Raw genomic sequence first — 5,889 nt, 5'->3', positions numbered from 1 at the left:
ATGGAGGCCTGCAACATGTATCACCAGAATACAGGCCTCATTGGGAAAATCCACCGGATCCGGTGGGCTAGGCAAGGACAGAGAGATAGGGTGCAGGTGAAGAGGAGGGTGGGGCGGGGGTCTGCGGTTGTTTTTACTAACAAGAACGGATATGATAAAAGCCGGTTGTCGCAGACCTCACCTGAATCCATCTGCGACAGTTTCCATGTGCACGGATAGATTGAAGCTGCACCATTTCAAATTAAGGACAAGTTGCAAATTCTAAGGAACGATCAAGTTTTCAACGTTCACATGATACATCATATTATCATATAGAACGAAAAAACTTCCAAGAAATGCATGATGACAACTAGATTCACACGCATCACACAATAGTCGCTACACCAAAATTATCCGGAAAGAATGGTATCTTACCAGCGAATAATTCAGGCTACTGAGAAATCCATGATTAAATCAACTGAAGAAGCACCTCGTAGAATCACATTCATTGTTGCCAGCTCTATGCCCATCATCCAGTCCTATATCTCCCTAGAAGCGGATTAATATTTGATAAATCCTAAAAAATCACACATTGGTTAATCCAGGTAGCAGAATTAATATTTGATATCACGCCTCATAACATTTTGTTGGACCATGACTCCAGCCGAAGTTCTCAGATTTTGGTCTTGCAAAACTGTACTCAAGGGATCATAGCATTATTACCATGGCAGCAGCTAGGGGCACAATGGGCAACGATGCACCTGAAATGTACCCTAGAAACTTTGTAACAATTTCTTGTGAGTCAGATGTATATAGTTTCGGAATGCTGATATTGGAAATGGCGGGTGGCAGGAAGAATTCGGATCCTGAAGTTGAGAATCAGAACGAAATTTAATTTCCAAAAAAAAGGTATATGAATGGATAGTTCATCATGGACTGGATCTAGGATTGGATACGAAGATGAACAGAAGAGAAGAAGAGATTGTGAAAAAGCTTGCCATTGTAGCACTATGGTCCAGATAGTGGAATCCAGCAGATTATCCCACCATGACAAGGGAAATTTAGATGCTGACTGGGGATCTGCAGAGCTTAGAATTACCCACCAAACCTTTCATTTCCTCATCGGATCGAGAAAATTGTACCATTCTAAATGAAGTATAGATGTCAACAGAGCAACTTAGAGGATGTATTTATTTGTAAACAGAATCCATGGTTATGATAAATATCATCGATATTGCTCAAATTTTCACCATCTATCTTGAATTTGTTTACTATATAATTTTTGCAAAATTTACCTTTCTTTTCGTGATACCAAGCTTTTCAATACTTAAACATAATTTACAAGCGTGTGACATGGGCATCTAGAAAATATCAAAAATACAGCCAAAATTGGATTGATGTCAGAGTTGGAGAGTTTCCTTTGATGTGATCAAGTGACATACACCTAACATCCAATTAAACAATTATTTGGGTAATAAAGAGCGAGGCGTGATAAACCTGTATGCTGATGTAGGTATCCACGTGTCACGAGAGCCACAACTTACCGTGCGAGTCTTTTTTTTTTTTTTTTTTTTTTTGATGAAAAACTTACCATGCGAGTCAGGAACAGACAAAAGCACTATGGGCAGTTGTGTCGTTCACGTGGCATGTATGCTTGCCAACGGCTCACGGTTAGCATACAATAAAATTGGAATGACACACAGAAGATTAGCATGGCTCTGCACAAACATAATATGCACAAATTGAAAAATGACTCAAAACATTTTTGTTTGGGACCATCATTCCTAAGAAAGAGCCACGAGCCACCTAGAAGGACATCTTCCTTCCGAGAAAATCTTCATGAAGGACAGTGTGTTTTTCATACTTATAAATTGATTAAAATAAAGCTAGATGGCCCTACGCAAATTAACAAGTCCCACGGATAGAGGATATTATATCTGTTGTGGTGTAGAGAGGGTATATTTAGTTCCACATCGGTTGTGAGTCAAAAGAAAATATAGCTTATACCGATTAGAACTTTCTCTCCTCCGTGATGTATCTTTTAAAGGACAAAATCGTAAGACTCTAAATGACCGAGATCTACTAAAGCTCCAAGATAGTCATGAGTCAAAGTGGACAATACCTCACATACGCAGGATCCTCTGATGCTATGAAATGATGCGTCCAAGCACTTTTCTATAATAATTCATGGCTTATTGTCATTTTAATGGTATAAGGGTACCTGACTTGCAACTCTTTGGTTTCCCTTCATTGAGGCATGACTCTGAGGTAGGCAAAGGCTAAGGGGCTAATATGCATGGTAGCAGCAAGATTAGCATGCAGGTGACATGAAGGCAGGAAGCCAGTGCTCAGGCCCACTTTCAGTTGTATATTGGAAACTTTGGGTGCTTTGAATTTAGGAGGGAGGTGACATTGCAGATCTTGCAGCACCCTTGGTAATCCTTTATATTGAGATTCAGGCTCAAATCTCATACAAGAGAAAAAAAATGAAAAAGGTTATGTAAGTTGTCAGCTATCTACAATTAAATAATTCAATTTTCTCATGAATCACTTTGCAGTAGCTTGCAGAAGCATATTGATACAGATACTGATGTTATAACTTCGTGTGTCAATGTGGAGCATTACCAACAAAATATGCTCAGGGACTATTTTATTATCTTCACTTTATTTGTGGAATGTTTTGTTACATTTTGACAATAGTATTGAATGTGTCTCAAATCCTATGACATAGTGTTCTCCTAACAGCATAAAATATATTTCCGTAAGATCGGCAATAGGTTCTATAGGTCCATTTTGACTTCTAATAGCACTGAATTGCAGAGGGATACAAAAGGATACCTAAGGACCAACGTTATCGTGAAAGATGAGGTGAAAATTTTGGGATGGTAAAGGAGCAGATCTGGGAGATGAAAGATTTAATGGTCTTCTCGTGGAAGATTTGGTTGTGAACCATTAAGAATTTATAGAATCAGTAGATGTGGAGAGTCAATAAAATTCAATCTCCTAAGATGGTCACAATAATGGTAGCATGCATTCTTGCCAAAGAGAAAAGCTACTTGGTGGGGTTGAAAACAAAGCAAGCAGAGTGGTCCACACATTTCAATTGCAAAAAGGAATGGGACAAGATGGGAAAAAATGTTCTATTCTTTCAAAAAAGGACAAATTTGGAGGGGCAGCAGAAATATGGTTCCAAGCTTCCATGTGTTTAGCTTTTGAAATTTTCTAAAAGTTGACAAGAGAGTCAAGATAAAAATGCCTTGCTATCTAATCCAAAAGAAAAATTTTAAGACAAATGATTGGTGTGAAGCTTGATAGATGTGACCAGTTATGTTACTTTTCCAAATCTTTCTTGTCAAACCTATGATTTTCCAAGCACAGGTAGGTTAGATCAGAAACATAGAGCATCCTGTGCAAAGTTTTAGGTTCTAAATATCCAACAAACTCAAATCAAGCCAAAGATGAAAAATCAGATTTTAGGCATCTTGTTTTATTATCGATGTTTATATATATATATATATATATATATATATATATATATATATATATATATATATATATATATATATATATTTGAAACTTGTGTCCGTATCTATATATATATATATATGTAAAACTTCCAAATTGGTTTCATTAGGACTTAACTACATGCTGCTTTTTGTACGCTTTGTGAGTATTACATCAGTACATTCTATTCCACATTTTCTTCTCTTTATTTTTCCTCATACTATCTTTATTTTTTCTTGAATAAATTTGTTTAGCAACTCTACGCTTACTGTCCTCTCAAAACAAATTTTGTTGAGTAAAAGTGTGCTCCATGCATTCTAAATTCAAGAAGAAATAGGACAAGACAGGACGACATATCCAATCCTCTCAAGCTTTTGATGTGGTTGGCTTTAAAAATTCTTCAAGGTTGATGCGAGAGTCCACCAGCAGCCACGGTGAAACAGCACCTTGCTCTCTATTCTCTGCTCTCATGTCTCCTCTCCCCTGTTGAATTAGCTAGAGGCTGTTCTCCTTCATCTTGCGGACAACTCTGAGACATCAGATACCCTTTCCATCTAAAAGGCGATCAAGCTGAATATTGGGATCCAAAGTACCAATTTATCTAGCTGCAGACCTTTAGCTATGATTCCTATGGCCGATGATGCTCTTGTCATGAAAGGCGTAGCAGATTCAACAAGTCTAGATATCATCCACTCCTGTCTTACAAAAGTATCAAGGTACATGGCCATCATTTATATCCATCTAAATCTCACATCTAATCATTTAAAATTTAGCTGCCCTATGATAGTCCTCGGATCGTCTTTACTCTTGTCCCTTTGCCCTCATGTTTGGATAAATGGGTTGGAAATCCCGTTAAATTTATTAGATTGGGCCAATACAATCAGTTAAAAAATTATATGGACTGGGCTTGACCATACCCATGACTATCCTGCACTGATTTGATGAGTGGGCCCGTCTGAATTCCATAGGAAGAAATTTTTTTTTTTTTGCGAAATTCTTATTGCACCACAGACGATGTAGAACGAGCTACATCGCACGGTTATTGGCACGGAAACCACCCCTCATTAAAAAAAAATTATTTTCCCTGACTCCACGCCCCGGCGCGCACCAAACCCCCCCCCACCCCCCCACCCACAACACGCGATGATCAATTACCGCGTGCGGTGCAAAAATTTTACACTGCACGCGGTGCACAAAGAATCACTCTTTTTTTTTTTTTTCCCATGAGATTTAGATCAGCCCACTAACAAAACCGGTATTGGATACTTTTGGATGTGGCCTAGCCCAATCTATCTATTTGTGCCTGGTTCTGTCAGCCCAATTTAATAAATCTATTTTACTTCTGTTTACTGGGTCACAGTTGGTGTGATAATATCGATTGCAATTATACAGTTCTATATAGGTAACATCCCAAATGATTTTGAGACTCACAGCTCAAACTATTTTGCTTATCATTATAAATAATTAATTACATCCAAAGTCTGTGTATAACTCCTGTTTGTAGGTGCATCAGAACTTCTGTTTGCAGTGTTGGCAATACCGGCCAGGTTTGTATTTGCACCATTAACTCTTTTAACGTTTTGTTGTCTGCAAACTTTGCAGAAAGCGGATGGCCATCAATACTGTGGAGAAGTTTCTTCAAGATCAGAGAACCCTGAAACCAACGGGGTATGCCTACACTGACATCATTGCAATCAAAAGCAACTTCAAAGAGAAATTAGGTCAAGGAGGCTTTAGGTATGTTTTCTAAAGGGAAATTCCCAGGTGGCCATTTACTTGCCGTTTAAGTTGTTGGGGAATTCCAAGTGCAATGGAGAAGAATTCATCAGCGAGGTCTCTACCGTCAGTAGGATTCACCACATAAAAATCGTGCAGCTTATCAGATTCTGTTCAGATGGATCGAAGGGTGCTCTCATCTATGAGTACATGCCTAATGGATCACTCGATAAGTACATCTCGTCAAATGGAACACGTCATGGTCCTTTCACTTGGGATAAACTCATTGATATAGCCTTGGAAGCGGCTGGAGGCATCAATTACCTCCATCGGGGATGCAATATTCAAATTCTACACTTTGACATCAAGCCCCACAGCATCCTCCTAGACCATAATTTCACCCCAGAGATTCAGATTTTGGGCTTGCAATAGCCAACTAGGACCCTATTTATTTATTTATTTTTATGTGTGTCCTATTTGAAATAGAAGTTTATCTCTAGTATTACCTTATTTAATTAAGAGTTTATGTTTAAATGGTTTATATCTTCAGAGTCAAGGTAAGAGTCAAACTTCCATCCACACAGTGCTCTATTTAAAGGGATCTTTGGTGTCTCTTTAATATATGTAGAAAACTATGTACAGAACTATGTCGAAGATAGTGAAAAAAGTGTATAGAAAGAAAAAGAGAGG

The 5,889-nt window shown here is 38.1% G+C and overlaps 1 non-coding gene and 1 pseudogene across 1 annotated transcript; both read left to right on the top strand.

Moving 5' to 3' along the window:
• Positions 1–5,631, top strand: LOC140853108 (rust resistance kinase Lr10-like; annotated as a pseudogene).
• Positions 1,643–1,746, top strand: LOC140853511 (U6 spliceosomal RNA). Its single transcript, XR_012136581.1, has one exon. It is a non-coding gene; the product is annotated as a U6 spliceosomal RNA (small nuclear RNA).
• Positions 5,632–5,889: the final 258 nt, after the last annotated feature.

Source organism: Elaeis guineensis, chromosome 13 (genome assembly GCF_000442705.2).
Source record: "Elaeis guineensis isolate ETL-2024a chromosome 13, EG11, whole genome shotgun sequence".
Taxonomy (NCBI): domain Eukaryota; kingdom Viridiplantae; phylum Streptophyta; class Magnoliopsida; order Arecales; family Arecaceae; genus Elaeis; species Elaeis guineensis.
Note: the sequence above shows the minus strand (reverse complement) of the source record. Positions and strands in the feature narration are given on the sequence as shown.